This window comes from Pinus tabuliformis, chromosome 2_2 (assembly GCF_031772625.1).
Source record: "Pinus tabuliformis cultivar Carrire ecotype Pingquan chromosome 2_2, CPIR1, whole genome shotgun sequence".
Classification (NCBI taxonomy): Eukaryota; Viridiplantae; Streptophyta; class Pinopsida; order Pinales; family Pinaceae; genus Pinus; species Pinus tabuliformis.
Window position 1 is genome coordinate 131,828,466 of NC_142300.1, and position 16,948 is coordinate 131,845,413.

The 16,948-nt window shown below is 36.8% G+C and overlaps 1 protein-coding gene across 4 annotated transcripts in view; it reads right to left on the reverse strand.

Annotated features, from left to right (window-relative positions):
- LOC149191671 (uncharacterized) overlaps positions 1-14,426 on the reverse strand; it is a 232,044-nt gene extending 217,618 nt beyond the window's left edge. For 2 of the 4 annotated variants that reach the window (XR_016254298.1, XR_016254297.1), the window contains exon 1: positions 14,137-14,426. The gene's annotated coding sequence lies outside the window, so the exon portion shown is untranslated. The remainder of the gene's footprint in view (positions 1-14,136) is intronic. The other 2 variants (XR_016254299.1, XM_089404389.1) reach the window with 2 other exon arrangements.
- Positions 14,427-16,948: the final 2,522 nt, after the last annotated feature.

Consider the following 16,948-nt stretch of genomic DNA (forward strand, 5'->3'; position numbering starts at 1 on the left):
AAGTTGGATTTTGATGCTCTTTTGTTTTCGAAATAGTCACGAGCATAGAAGCCATGCTTGCGACAGTTGTAGCATTGGACTTTTGATAAATCTCTAGTCCATTGAGAGGAGTAGTTGGGAGCATACTTTCTCAAATAATGAATTCCTCTTCTTCCTTTCTTATTCTTGCCTTGCACAGCAAAGGCAATAGGTTCTCCCTCCTCATGTTTGGGAATTCTCCCTATGGAAATCATTTTGGCTTCTTCTTGACTGCATTTTCCTAAGAGCTCATCAAATGTAGGAAACTTGTCATTATTATTGATGGTAGTAATAAAAGTTTTCCAAGAAGAAAGAAGACTTCCAAGCGTAATCAATACCAATTCTTTATCAGAAAAAATGTCACCAAAAGTTGACCGTTGATCTTTGATTTTTGATATCCTCATGAAGTATACTTCAATGGTTTCTCCTTTGTTCATCTTAAGATCCTTGAGTTGATTCTTCAGAGCAAGAATTTGACTCAATTTGTTCACTTGATACATTCCAATCAACTGGTCATACATTTCTTTGGCTTTTTTCAAATTGGAGACATAAGTGATGAGGTGGTCTCCAAGAGAGTCAAGGATAATCTTTTTAGCCTTGACTTCTCCTTTCTTGTATCTGGCTTTAATAGCAACATTGGAGTTTTCAGTTGGTTCTGCTACTTCTCCTTCAACATATTCTAGAACATCATGTTCCATGAGGGTAATATCTAATCTGGCCTTCCAAGGGAAGAAGTTTGAAGCATCAATCAGTTTTTTTCATTCTCAAAGTAGGAGGAAGACATCTTTATTTGCTCAAAATTTCAGCAACAAACAGAAAGGGACAGCAAGAGATATTTCAGTTGTAAATGAGATATTTCAGCAGCAAAAGGGAAGGGAAATTTCGGTAGAAAATGAGTAGCAAGTAGAGAGAACAACAAGAGATATTTCAGCAAAAAGAGAGTTGCAAATGGAGCGGACAGCAAGCTATATTTCAACAGAAAGAGAATTGCAAATGGAGTGGACAACAAGTTATATTTCAGCAGAAAGAGAGTTGCAAATGGAGCAGACGACAAGCTATATTTCGGCAGAAAAAAAGTTGCAAATGGAGCGTATAGCAAGATATATTTCAGTAGAGAGAGAGTTGTAAATGGAGCAAACAAGAAGAGATATTCCAGTAGAAAGACATCCAAACATGGAGCTTGTCCTCACCAAATCTCCAATACCATCTTGAAATTCTGATGTTCTATGTTGTTACAATCACTTAAATACAGAACTTTTTTATGCTGCAAAATAAGTTAAGTAATTGTAGATAGAACATAAACCATATGCACAATGGAAGACAGCCAAAAATTCTATGAGACAGAGAAGTTAGGTCAATGGCCAGGGAAAAACCCACAAGGTGAAAACCCAACCAGATTCTTCTTCCATTAGAAATCAATTGTTCAGCAGAGATACAAAGTACAATGAAAGAATGAAAAAGTTCACCCAAATCTGAAGAAGACCTCTTATAGCAGTAGTTGATGCAAACACTGAATCACTTTGGTTCTCCAAAATTTGTTCTTACTCTTCAAGACTCTCTCTCTCCCCCTCACTATCTTCCTCTAGACTCTCAAGTCTCCCTTTCTCAAATGTGAATTCTCCTTTCACATGCACAAGTGTATCAAGTGAGGAGAGAGTCGAATTCGTGAGGGAGTAACTCATATTCCTTGAGGAGGAGTTGCATATGCCGAAATAGGAGGGTAACTTATGCCATAAAGGAGAGGAGTGTAACTTATGCATTTAGAAGAGAAGTGTAACTTATGCATTAAAGAGGTGTAAGAGAAATATTTTTATGTGTTGGAAAATGTAACTAGGTTCGGTCTTCATTTAATGTATTTGAGTCATCTTGTAATTTATTTGTCAAAAGAGAAGTGAAAAGAATCGTATTATTAAATTGTACTGACTTATTAAAGCATGGGTTTCATGCTTGGGTCAATTATAGGTCAAGCCTCCATTGTAGGCTTTAGGTTATTATCAAATTCATTTATTGTTTGACTCCTCCATCATGTCATCCTCTCCAGGAAGTCATCAACTCAGCCTCTTCATCCAAGTCTTCAAGTCGGCCTCAAAGGAATTATAATCAAATGAACTCAAGTCGGCCTAAATAAAGACACATCACTTTCTATACTCATGTTGGGTCATTTATACTGGGCAACCACTATATATACAAGCCTAGACTTCGCATAAAATCATAAGTACAAAAGCTCTCATTTTTCAGGGACGAAGTTTTGGTGGTATAACACAGACAGTTCGGACATAATTTCATAAGACAAGTTCGGTGAAGAAGTCTGGGTTTCAAAGAAGAATTCAGATGAATCACAGGGATAATCTCGGCCTACCTTTGGGATACAAATGCGAATTTCAGTGAAGGATAAAGACAGAAATTCGATGATATGTCGGTGGATGGTTTGGTACTATTCTATGAAAATGTTTTGATGTTATCACAACAAATGTTTTCCAATGCTACCACAGTGATCAGTCTTGATGCTAGTATAGTGACAGAGTTTCGATGCAAGTACAGTGATATGGTTTCAAGGTTCGGTTCAAGGTCTAGATGTTATGACAATGATAAGGTTGCAATGCTGCCACAGAAACAAGGATGAAGGGTGAAGGATGACTTGATGGAGGGAGTCTAGTCTAGTTTGTAAGGGTCTTGGTCGTCTCATCTTGAATCTACTTAAGGAAGAATTTGACCGGTTTTTCCCCTAGAATGGGGTTTTCCCTGGCATTGTGCCTACATCTTGTGTACTCTTTATTTGTTGCTTGGCATTAATCTTGATGATAAGAAAAGACAATTCAGAAATCTAATACTAATAATGAAAACATCACAAGTTAATATCATTAATAAGGGAAATCGTTTAACTGCCAATCTATGGATTTCCACAACATTATGACGAGACATTAAAGTGTGTAAGAGAGAGTAAGAGGTGCGTAAGAGCATTAAAAAGAGAGAGGAATGAATCCATTAACAGAGAGAGTAACAAGTGCATTAATTGAGGGGAGTTACATATGACATGATTGAGAGACTTGAATTTCTTTCTAAAAATAATATAATAATATCATAAAGAGGATAATAGTAATAATAATAATAATAATGATGATTAAGTTAAAAATTAAACAATTAAGATTGATTAAGGACAAGTTAAGTGATTTTCAATTATAAATGTGTATATATGATTACGAATTGATGGAAGGGGATTTACTATTTTTGGAAAGTCATGGTTGCAAAGATAGACATGACTATCTATTTTTAGAAAATCACTTTAGACAGGTCAAAAATGAAATTTTATTCAAGGAAATTCATCCCATAGTTGTCAATTTTCAACATGTACAGCGGTTGAACGACCAGAGGATCGAACAACTCTTATACCAATGTAAGGAACAAAGTTCATATACGTAGTGGAATACTCAGAATATCTGGTATATAAGAATGTCCATCATGGGACAGATAATATATATATAAGAATATTTGAATACAAGTGAGATGAGATGATTTGATTACAATTGAGGGTCCAGCATATATACCTAGGCAGGCACCCTTTAACAAATAGTCATGTCCTTAAAGACATGCCTCTTCAATACAAATCACTAATTAATTAATCATTATTACACTTATCATCATTATTTATATTTATATTAGTTTTATATATATTTTATTTTTAACACACTTGGAAAGATTTGCATATAGTTGTTGCTCTTCCAATAGTGTCAAGACCCTATCAACATGTTGCACATGTTCTTTCCAAGATTAAATTAGTATGTCATCAAAAAATACTAGCACAAATTTTCTAAAGGTTTGAAAATAGAATTCATCAAGTTTTGAAATGTTGAAGGTGCATTTGTAAGTCCAAATGGCATAACCAAAAACTCATAATGACCTTCATGTGTTCTAAAGGTTGTTTTGGGAATGTCTTCTTACCTCATTCTAATTTGATGATATCCAAAATGAAGATCCAACTTAGTAAAGAAAATTGCTCCATGCAATTCATCTAACAATTCATCAATGACAAAAATAGGAAACTTGTCTTTGATTGTCATTTGTTGAGCTATCTGTTGTCTGAACACACGCCATGAACCATCCTTTTTGATAACCATCACCACTGGTGAAGAGAAAGCACTCTAGCTAGGTTGAATGATGCCCACCTCTAACATTTATTGAACCATAAGCTCTCAATCTCACTCTTTTGTGCATGTGGATATCTATAAGGCCTAATGCCAAGCAATACAGTTCCAAGTTGCAAATGAATAGCATGGTCGTGATCTTGGACAAGTAGAAGAACCTTAGGCATTTCTCCAAATACCTTAGCATGATTGTTGATAACTTTTTGAAGATCCACTAAAGCAAAGGATATAGATGTTTGAACATCTAATGAACATAATTGTGCAACTACACCTTGGTTTCCCCTTTTTAGCAATTTTTTCATGCTATTAGAGCTTATCACTTGGATACCTTTAAGCTCAATTTCTTTTCCTTCTGAGAAAAATCCTATGAAAAGATTTTGGAAATTAAGGGCCATTGTTCCCAATGATTGTAACCATTGGACCCCTAATACAACATCAGCACCATCCATTTGGATTGTAATCATGGGACTAATCAATAAATACTCCCCCATATTCAACTTAATATTATTGCACTTCCCAAAACAATTTTATGGTACCTCTATCTGTACTCATCACTTGGAATCCTGCAAGTAGATATATAAAGCAATTAAAAAGTTTTTCCAATTTCATGAAGTTATGAGTACTACCTAAATCAATTAATATTGTTAGTATTTTCCTTTTGTTATATCCTTCTATCTTGCGTGTTTATAGAGTATTAATGTTGGTCAATGCATGACAAGAGATTGTTGGAGTAGTCTCTTCTTACTCTAGATCTCGTGAAGTTTTTGTTGATTTTTTAGTAGCTTGGGAGGTACTCCAAGCCCTAGGGTTCAGGGTTTGGAGGGCAAAGCGCCACAAGAGTCACTTGTGGGCTTGGAACCCAAGGTTGGGCTTTTGCACCCATCGTAATTTGGGCCAAAACCATGAGCACATTTTGACATGTGATGGATGAGGATGATAGTGAAGCATAAAAACCGATACTGAAGCAAGAAAACTGATAGCTTGGAAACTTGAATGTAAAAATACACACAGGTATTTGTAAATAATAATTTATTAATATATATATAATATATAAGTGATAAATGTTACAATGAGGACCCGCCTATATATACCTAAGCAGATGTCATTTCGTATTGGGCATGTCTTTTAGACATGCCTTTTCACTTAACTTAATGACTATTTAACATAACCAATATTTGATTAATTAATATTTACATTAATTTTATTTATGTTACTTGTTATGAATTATATTCATAACATAGCCCTTTCCTTTGGAAGCTTTGCCCTCAAAGCTTTAATGTTGTCGATTTTCTTCACTTAGTGTCTGTGGTCTCAATGTATATAACCTGGTCATCATTTCATCATGTAGCCCATCAATAATATTCCCTTGGATTTTTTTTATTTTTTTTAATATAATTTTTTTTAATTTATTAAAAAAAAAAAATTGACCTCCCATATATATATAGGTATATTTTATTAAAGAAGGTAACTATATAAATTTTATAAAGTAACTTTATAACTTGCAATTTTAATAAAGTGACTTTATAATGAATTTATAATGTAACTTCAATAATTGTTAAAGTTTGTCTTATATATATATATTTTTTAATGGTCCAAATGGCACGATCGAACATAGAGTCGTGGCTAGTCGCTCTATCTGTTCACGCTATGCCATACCACTTCATGCTATGCAGAAAACAGTGCATCATACATAAATTAATTCATGTCTTGCCATGCTACCAAATGGTTGTAAATCGTCTTCCTTAAACGCGTTAACTAAATCTAGAAAGACCTTCACACCATTAAAGATTAATTGTAGCTTTAATTAGTTATGCTTCTTCAATGCCCCTGCTAAATTATCCATTGAGGGGAACCATTCAACCCTTTGCAAACACAGTCGTGGGCAATTGTTTGTAAGTTTCCAGAGAATAGACGGAGAAGGCAACCCTTCAGGTGAAGAACCTCCAGAGACTTTGTTTATAAAGGAATTACTGAAGCGAATGTTCTCCCCTACTCCTATGCAGTTAAGCGTTTGGAAATTTGAGGAAATTATCCTTTTAAATTTCTGCTGTAGTGATGGAGCCGTCGGTGCAGGAGTGGAGAACTGCAGACAGGGCACGACGTGCTACGTGTGTTGTTGACGTCGGTACAAGAGCAGAAAACTGTGGACAGGGAATCGACAGATAAGGCAGCTAGGCAATTGAGCAGGCTTTTTATTATTATTTTTTGCTCCAATAAATGATTCTAAAGAACCAGCTGCCGATGTATCCCCTGGTCTCTTTGCGAATCGAAGTTTCGTTCTAAAACCTCGAGACTATTGCAGCATATGTGCAAATACTTGATATTTTCAGATATCAACGTCGCTGACACTCCTTCCAGCTTCAGGATTTTCTTTTCTCTTCATTTCACGTTCAATATCTTTTTTGCTATTTTCTCGAATGGCATATTTACAAGCCCGCTGATAAATTTCTGTAATATTAGCTCCACTAAATCCTTGGGAATAACGGGTTGATTTCAATTGGCAGAGTTTATCCAGCAAGTCTGAATCTTCAAATAACATAATACAGGTGTGACGTTGAGGCAGAAGACCGGTCTCCTTTTTGTTCCCTTGATTGGATGGTTCATTTATAGGGTAAAAACCCTCCAAAGCATTCAAAACTAGGCAGTCTGGGTCAGTTGCAAACTGCAGCGCTGCAGGAACCTTATCCCTAAGGGCTGCAAGAAATTTGGTTTTCTGATATAAATTTGAGAAGCCCTTTCACATCCATTTTTTCACATAATTGTTTCAATTGAGGGCGTGGCTTTAAGTCAGAAGTTGCTCCAACTTTAGGAGCCCCGGATTTAGTGGATATTTTTCAACTTTGTCAAAGGTAGGATCAATGGGTTCTATGTCTGTAACTGATGAATCATTTACCTTATTTTCAGCAACTCCAGCAGTTTTTGCAGAAGCATCTACAAAAACTTCCATCTGTTTTAAGCGAGCCTCAATAATGACAGCAAGAGCAACATCTTTCTGCTCCTGTACACTGGCCAAAGAAGTTTGCTCCTTAACTGCAACAACTTCATCTCGCTTCTCAAGCATTTGTTGAGTTTCCAAGGCCTTAGCCTCAAATGATTTTTCTTTATCAATTAACTCATCAACCCTCTTCTTCAAGGCTTCATGACTACAAGAAAAATGATGTTCGAAGTCCTTCCATTGGATGGTACAATTTTGTATAAGATCTTTGTGTGCATCAAGTTCCTCAACAGCTTTCTGCAGTTGCTCTTTCTTTGAAACAGTGGATTCAATTGTTGTAGCGATAGATTCGATGTCAGCCATACCTTCAACCCTGATATCGAACGACAACGTCAGTTCTAGATCTTCTGGCCAATCTTCAAGCTCAACTTTGTTTTTAAAATCATCTTCATTCTCATCATAATATGAAATTGACATAACCTCTTTTGCATTAAGATTAACTCCCTCATTGTTATGATATTGTTCATCTTCCTGTGTTTCAATATAGTCCTCACCCACATCATCTTCATCTGGATCATCATCTTGATCGATAGCATTTTCTTATTCATCATTATCTTTTATATTTTCATTTTCGTTATCATCATTTTGATCAAAATTTTCTTCCTTTGCTTCATTTAGTTTCATTTTTTCACTGTCGCTATTATCTTCCTTATTATCAATTTCCTTTCGATATGCATTAACTTCTGCAATTGATTTTTCTAAATGCTGAAATGTTTCTTGAATTTTACTAAACTGTTCAATGCATTCAGGACGTGAACGTAATGGCACATTGTGCGGCAAACAACATTCAAAGACCCGCATGATTATATTGAGTGCCATGGCTCTGATACCACTGAAGCATAAAAACCGATACTGAAGCAAGAAAATTGATAGCTTGGAAACTTGAATGTAAAAATACACATAGGTATTTGTAAATAATAATTTATTAATATATATAAAATGTATAAGTGATGAATGTTACAATGAGGACCCGCCTATATATACCTAAGCAGGTGTCCTTTCGTGACTGGGCATGTCTTTTAGACATGCCTTTTCACTTAACTTAATGACTATTTAACATAACCAATATTTGATTATTTAATATTTACATTAATTTTATTTATGTCACTTGTTATGAATTATATTCATAACCGATAGCTCTCATCGAGACGAATCTGACGCAACGAAGATCATCCAATTCCGAGTTGTAGAAATGGATTTATGAATTTTTGAAGTTATGGAGTGGGTTTGCACCATATGTGTTAAGGTCGGCTTGAGTTAAGTAAGCCTCTTGACAATTGGACAAGCCCATGGAGGACGTTGGAAGCAACCCTTCTTATGTGTATAAAAAGAAGGTGATGGAGAGTCATTTCTCACATCCATCTTATGCAACACAAGGACAACGAAGAAGAGGAGAAGGCAGCTCATTGGAGGAGAAGTAACCTCAGTTTGGCTGCAGGAGAAGAGGTAGACTAGCGAGGAGGATAAGGGTTATTTGGGAGACTTTTTGTCGTTGCGTGGAGGGTTGTCTCATCCTACAAGAAGTTTGAGTTAGGAAAGGGAAGTCGCAGGTCTATTGGGGTAAGAATTAAGGTGAGGAAACTCTGTTTGTGTAGGTCGTGGGTACAAGGAGGCAGCTATGGTAGCCCATAGGCCATACCACCACAGAAAAGTGCCTAAGCAGAGTTGTTTTGAGGTTGGTTTACGCCCAAAACAGCAACACATAAGGAGGGTATTCTTCCATGGTGAAGTCGCAGTTGTTTGAGGGACTGTGAGTGGATGTTTTAGGGTTGTTGCAGTATGCCATTTGCCTTAACCAAGAACAATGAATGACAACAATAGTATAACAGACTTGGAGTTGGACTTTGCCTTGTGTTGGGTCATGGTATTGACCAATATTGGATCGGTTTCTATTGCAGCTTGTGGGAGCCAAGTTGAAGGCTTGATTTGGTGATCAGGAGCCTTCATAGGAGCAAATTCTACAGTGAAGTGTTAGGTGCCATTGGTTTGGTGGAGGGTAGCGTGTTGGCTACCCAAAGTAGCCCTAAACAAGCAATCTTGAAGTGACGAAGAGAGTTGAAGGTTGGGTGAAGTTTGGTGCCTAATGTGTAGCACTTTGATGGACAAAAGTGACTGCTAGATTGGCAGATTGGAGCTCAAGGATTGGCCAGCCTAGAGAGCAGATTGGATCAGCCCGTGTACATGCAGCAGAAGTGACTTGCAGCAGTGTTAGGTGGCAACCCTCCTGGAGTCTCTATGTGTTGTCCTTTGAAGGACTAAGGGGCAGCTAGAGAGCAGTACAGAAGTGAAGGACCGGCAGGACAAGATACAACATAGAAGTTGCAACGAAGATTGTCATTGTATCTTGTATACCATACACTATTGTATTATTCAGATTGGTTTAATATAATGAAGATTGGGTTCTACATATTTGTTAAAAATTGTGTATACTTGCGCATATGTGAGATACTACTTTATATTTTCCGTTGTTCAAAGTAGTTCTCATATGGTGAGGGTTTCCAAGGCTGAGAATGAGGATAGTGGGGTGGGCGACATTTCTTTCTCCATTAACGATGGAACCACCAGCTATAGAGGCTTTGTCCTCAATGGGTAAAGACCAGCGAAACACTGTATCAAGTAAGCAAGCTGTGGGTATCGTCCTAACATAACACGAAAGTAGGTGGTGTTGTTTAGGAAAGGCGGTAAGAAGGTAGTATGCAGAGTTCGTAAGGTAAGCTCTGCCAATCCTGGATAACTGCTTGAGATTCTTGGTTTGGTAGCATTAGAGATTCTAAGATTTTAACTTAGACCCAAGATCGTGGAAATTCAACAGTTTCCAATTCTTGATAATTTGGAATAATTTCTTCGCATTGAATTTATGCCCTTTACTATAAGGTTGTCACATTTGAAACATAGTCCCTTTTCTCTTCTTTCATCCATTTGCTAAGCAGTCAACCTTGCCAGTTTAAGAAAATGAGCATAATTTTCTCTATAGTTATTACAATCAGTGACAAATTTTCTAGTGGCCATACTTTTACCTTCAACTTTCCTTGCCAAACTAAAAGCATGCTATAGAGATTTAGGTTCAAAGAGACGCACTTCTTGTTGGATGTTTTCCTTTAAAGTTCCCATAAATATGTCTAACATGTTACCCTTTGAAATATTCTTTACTCTGGGACACAACCTTTGGCATTGTTGAATCTGCTCTATAACTAGTCCTTTCTATCGAAGATTTACCAATTGACTAAAGAATTGTGTTGTTCTTAATATCCCCATAATGTGCTATCAATTCCTTTGTAAAAATGGACCAAGATATAACAAAATCATTTTTTCTTTCACAAATCCATTGATACCATACATGTTGATTTTGTTCTAAAAACATGGATGGAATATTTACCTTTTGTAAGGATGCCACTTAATGTAGATCAAAGTATTACTTCATCTGAAATATCCACTTTACAGGATCATTACCATTAAATTTCATCATATCAATTTTCGAAATGTAGTAGTTCCTTGGTGCTAACTTGAAGCCATAATGATGTGGATCTTGGACTGAAAATTCATGATTATGGTTCTGTGATTCAAAATTTGTTCTCTCCAATTGTGATAGCATACTCTGCATATGAAATTGAATCTCAACAACATGCTTCTCCTTATGTTCACGATTACCTTGGATATCCACATCCCATTTAGGGAGCCTCTCCAAGAAAAGATTTTCCATGGCAATCATGGATTTTTGTATTTCTTCCTTATTTTTATTATCTTCTGAGTATTCTTTCCTTGTTTTCATTAATATTCTTTTATGTTCCTTATTTTCATTCATCTTGTTTTCCATTTATTTTTTAAGTTTTTTCTTGAGAACCTAAGAAATCCACCTTTTTCAACATATTACCATCTATTTCATTAACTTTCTTCTCTAATTGAAATAATTCTAAGTCTCCACTTTCTTCATGAGTCTAGGATGAGCCTTCAATAGATTTATTTGATGTAGTATTTTTCTATGGAGGCATGTTGGAAAATAATAATAACGCACTAAAAAAAGGGGATCTTCTAGTGAACAATTAAGTCACTAGTAAGTTACCTATCTTAATTTGGAGAATATCAAACTGGTTGAAGCTTTATTGATATATCTCTGAGATTTGAGGCCTTCTGGATCTGAAAATTTGTTCTATAATACTCTTATATGTAATTTTTGCAATTTCACAAGTGTGAACTGAATTTGATGTGTCAATTAAAAGTCATAGTAACTTTCCCAAAACTTGTTGATTTTTTGCCTCTTCCCACAAGCAAACTTGTATAGCGCGCCACATGTCCAATTCCTGAAATATAATTTTGGAAATTGTACCTGAGGTACTTCTAGATGTCTCGTGAAATTCTTATTTTGAGACTAATCTCTGGAGCATACAAAAACCCTAATTTCCTTGAAGCATATCTCTGAAAATATAGCAAACCAAGATCTGTAACTTGGATCAAATGTTCACCATGATTTCGGCTCAACATGGTCCAAGTTTCATGGTTTGAAGCCTCACAAAAAGATAGTGAAAATGTTGAACTGACCTATTTGAGACAGAATTTAGGAGCATTCAAAAACCCTAACTTCCTTGGATTATATCCCAGAAAATATAGCGAACCAAGATCTAAATCTTGAATCAGAGATTGCACGAGATGTCTTCTTAATCTTCCCTAGGTTTCACCATCTAAAACCTCCCAGAAAAAAAGCTATAGAAAAAATTCATGATGGCCTATTTGAAGCAGCAAAACCCTAGGATCAAGAGTTCTGATACCAAATGTTATAATCCATGTGCCTTAAAAATGATTAGCAACCAAAAATAATAGTCCACTCTGAGGGAGAAACCTTATTTTACAATAAATACAATGAACAAGACAATATTCCATGCTCATGAGACTAGGTTTCCTTAGTATATATAGGAGAGAAAGGGTACAATTATAATAAAATGGGACCATGATGGATTCTAGCCTACACAACAATGTAACAATAGAAATGTAGTCACTCAATGTGAAGGGCTTAATAAGGGGTTTTTGGGTTAACATGGGGCTTATATAGGGCTTAAAAGTGCTCCCCTGCCACTCTCCGCTCCTATTTCAACGTTGATTACTTTAAATATGTATCCTCCTTAATTCCATTTTGCTAGGTTCACACTTGCATGCCATATACATGAGCAAGCATTGCACATTTTGTGTCTAATGATTTACATTGGTGTATATGAATATACATATATTTTATTAGAATTGGCATGGTAGAGGGTGGAGATCAAGACGCTTGTTATGGAGGAGGCACCTTAGTAACTACATAAGCATAGAGCGAGGGATGATGAACCACAAGCATTGGGGGAACAAAGAGACTAGGAGTGATAAGGTGCTTCTACACAAAGTGAGACACCCACTAATGGACATTTGTCTTCAGCCACTGGCATTCTTCTATGAGAAGATGAAAAGTTACCTTCACCCATAACAGGGATGTATCTTTTGGCATTCCATACAACTTATATATTTTTTCATATTAAAGAAAATGTAGTTATTCTATGTTGTTGTAGGTTTATATTTTAAAAAAATTGAAAAAGGTGAATTTGATTTATATTTTTTTTTGCTTGCTGCAAGTTTTCCAATTTTTACACCAATTCTATGGGTTATTCAGCATACTTTGGAAAGATTGCAGAATTGACTCCTATAAATACAAAATCACCTTTTTCCCCTTTAAATGACAAACAAAAAGTTACTGAAATAAATTCTCTTCCGAAAGAAATTTCATTAGTAACAATGCACAACCTGCCATAATACTAAGTTCAAACCATTCAGACCAACAATGGTGATTACAATTAGGTATAACTGGTCGGGCTTAAAAAACATGTCAGAAGTTTGAACTTGGTCACTTGTTTAACGTTATTCAAGGATGCTTCTGGAACAAAAGAAATACTATTTACAGCTCTAGTAGAGAAATTATGTTTGCCTACTTAGCATTTAACGGTTCAAAATATTGGGTGCAATTTTAGAGTTAGCAGTCAATAACATCAGTTAACTTTGTGGTCAAATTTGATAATAATAAATCATCAGGTGATGAGCATTTGGTGGCATTTGCTAGCTGGTATTCAGGTGGATATGATGTGTGTGACTTTGAGCTCTTCGCAACGTGGTAAAATTGATACTATGTTGCAAAGACAGATATATTTCAGACAACTAAGTAACCAAGTAAGTAATACTACTCCCGAGTCCTAAGAGAAAGGAAAACTAAACTGCATTATGGGATTGGTTGAATAAAAGGTCAATTGGCACTAAGAATGTGTTGATTAGATATCTTTAAGCAGAAAGTTAACGTAATTTCAGAACAATCAAATAGTATATGTGATAAATACTTTTTGCAAATTGGAATAAAACCCCTCCTATAGTTATATATTGCCTAATGCGCCTACGCAAAGAAGCCCTAATTTGAAAGGAAAAGGAACCAGCGGTAGAGAAGGTTCTTCCCAATCGCTCCTCACTTGTTTCTGTTGACCTTTTATTTTTATGGAATGGAAGCAAAGCAATTGACCAAACTTTAGGCCTAATTCTGTTAATGTCATGTGATTACATTCCATTTCGGAGTCCAAAATGATGCTGCATGGCATCAGCACGGCAAGCATAGAAACACCAATTTAGCGTTTTCCCTAGCTTCATTTGGATACTCAGATAGAAAGAAACCCTGAACCTCCCAACCAAAAAAAAACAAACTAGACTTAGAAGAAGCGAAAATATACCCCAAAACAAATAGAATATTTCCATGAAGCTCCCTGAGACAGACAAACAGGCAATTATAAAGATAAAAGCGATATTATTCGAGATTGACTTAGAGTGTGACTGCAGAGAGACAGAAGAAGGAATCTCTGCCAACAAAATGTACTCAAAATTAGTTGAGTAGCATAGCATGGTAGGAACGAGAACTACATTCAAGTAGAACGAACTTAGTCTAATTAACGATTAAAAAATTGTATAGCATTTCAGGTGCACCTGATGCTGAGGCTGATCGGGTTAGTCCGTTCGCGAAACCTTTGCTGGCGGTGTCAACATCATACCCTTCGCACCCAACTCCGTCCTGCCACTACCAGATATGAATCTGAAACCCAAATCCACTGTCATTGTTCTTGTGGTTTAGTGATTTTATATGGCAAAACAAGTTGTAGACATCTCTTCAAGTTGTAAACAAGTAGCAATATTGTGACAGATTCGATTCACTCCATGTACGAGTTCATCCCGTAGTCTGAACGTGGTGATTTTTTATTGTTATAGATGTATGTCTTTGAAAATTGTTCATTTAGACGAAGGGGTTGTTATAATGTATGCCGATGAAAATTGTTCATTTAGACCAAGGGGTTATGAAAATTGTTGGTTTGGATTAAGGAGTTATTTTCAATCGACGTTTTCAAAGTGGTGGGGTGGTTGATTTACTTTTATGTATTTACAATTTAATATGCTAAAGATGTTGTAATGTTTGTAAATGAGTGTTACACATTTAAATGTGGGTATAATGTGAGAAATGTTGTAGTGTCTGTAAAATGAAGTCCAAGACCTTGAGTCAAACTTTTTTCATCTTTCATTCGACAATTTCTACGTCTATCACTAGAATTGCCAAGTGGTATAACATTTTTTAAACAATTTCCAAAGTGATTTATAATTTTGAAACATTAACCATTCTACTCGAAAACTGAGGTTCAGAGTATATGTAGCATATAGATGTAGAAAAAGGTGAGCAATTGAATATTTATTCGGTCATATTTGCACATGTTAGGGTTCTGGGTCTAGGAGGCGGAGCCGATATTAGTATAGTGGGTTCATATTTGGTTAGGGTTTAGGTCCCCGGAGCTAGATTGAAGGGTGTTTTGTATATAGGGGCAATTATTGGACCTTGGTGCGAAGAGTGGGACAACGCAATGGTTGGGTTGAGATGCAAAGTTGTCTTCTAAGGGAAAAGTCAGTGGTCCCCTAGAAAATTGGTCACAAGGCTCGACATTGTTGGTTTCCCCCCTAAAAATGGGAAGTGTTTCGAAAGGTGTGACGAATGAGGAGGTCGACTTAAAGAAGCTCTGACTGCAGATAGGTCGTGCGCTCCATGTCATCTCCTTGGAGGGTGTGGTGAATAAGATGCTCAATTCTGTGGCAACTTAACCTAAAGGATGAGAGGTGGCACCCACTCAGATAATTATGGTTTTGCTCAAGTGGGTATAAGGCAAGGAGGTAAGTTTTTTAACCATGTTCCTCTCTCTCTGGCCTTGCCCTTCGTGCATGTGTTGGCCCAAAAAAACCCTAACGAAGTAGAGCAGAAAGAGTGTATAGTTCTAGCAACTCCTAGGATGGTGGTCTAGTAGATCAATAGTGGGATTTTGGGGATTTTGACAAGTGTGTGGCAGGATGTGCCTCATCGACACAATATTAATTCTTAAGAGGTAATGGTGAGGGTTAAAAGACCCCCCAAAGTTTTGAGAACTCAAGTAGAGAAGCCAACCCTTACCCTGGGGAGCAACGCCAACATGAGAAGAGTGACCAACTTCGTGACAAGGGAATTTGTGGGAAAGTTCTTTTACATTGTTCCCAGCAAGGAGTAGATTCTAAACTGGGTGTCTCAGAACTGGAAGCCACTAATTAGCTATACACTAAGTGTTATTCTCCTCATGAAAAATTGGTTGCACTTTCATTTTCTCGATGAAGGAAACCTAGATTTGATCCATAAGAAGGCATGGGTGATTGGTTGTGGCTACCTCTAGCTCGAGAGATGGCATGTCGACTTAATCCACTTTTAAAGAAACCCAAGTCTCTAAATCTCTGGCTTAGGCTAGGAGATTTTCCTTTGGAGCTTTAGACCCGTCACATTATCGAGAAAATGGCCAATAGAATCAACAAGTTTGTGTATTTTGATGATTTGTCTTTGGTAGCATTCGACAAAAGGATCATGTGGGTCTTAGTTGAATTGGGTGTATCCCTGGAATTATCGGCAGAGCTGGAGATTTTTCAAGGGGAAAATACTTTTTATCAATTGTTGGATTTCTTGAAAGTCTTGTTCAAATGTCTACTGTGTCGTCAACCAAGCCATCTAAAAGTGAATTGTTCAGTTAAGTTAGGTAAGGGTTTCAAACACAAGCTTGTTCCTAACTAGGTTTTAATCAAATTCCTCTACAGGGTTTTAAAGATGATGTGACAGTGTTTATAAGTCGGGCCCTACAAAATCAAGCTTAGGGGTGCAGATTTCTGAATGTCCTCAGCGTGGGAAGGTCCTTTCTAAAGGTTTCCTGGACCACCAGGTCTCTCACCGGGGGGGGGGCTACTTATGCTAGCGTATACTCTAGTATCAATGGAAGATGATGTGGAAGCCTTTAGGGAGCACTTTTATGGCAAGTTTCTGAGGTGCCACAAGGTAACAAGGCTTCCAGAGAAGGCCAAGTCATTGGTTCCACTATTGCTTTGAGGACTCATATGGTCTCCTCTCACTCCCCTTCAAATGGGAGGCCTTCAAGCGTGGCTATTGAGCCTTCTCACCATGGTTTTATAGAGGGGCATATCCCTCTTTCTTCATATTTGACTGGGATTATAGACATGAAGACGCTTTTTCTTACTTCATGTGAGGGCGCACCTGCTTCTTCTAATGTTTTCCCTTGTCATGGGTCCCCACTTCACATTGGGCATGGACCCCCGGTGGCCCATTTTGTCACAAAATCATGCTCAAAGGAGTAGCAAGCGGAGTAGTTGACACAAGTTCTTGGACCGAAAGTTGGGGTCGGTAATGTTCCTCCATCTCCTGTGAAAGTATCTGACCTCTTAGAAGCCTTCT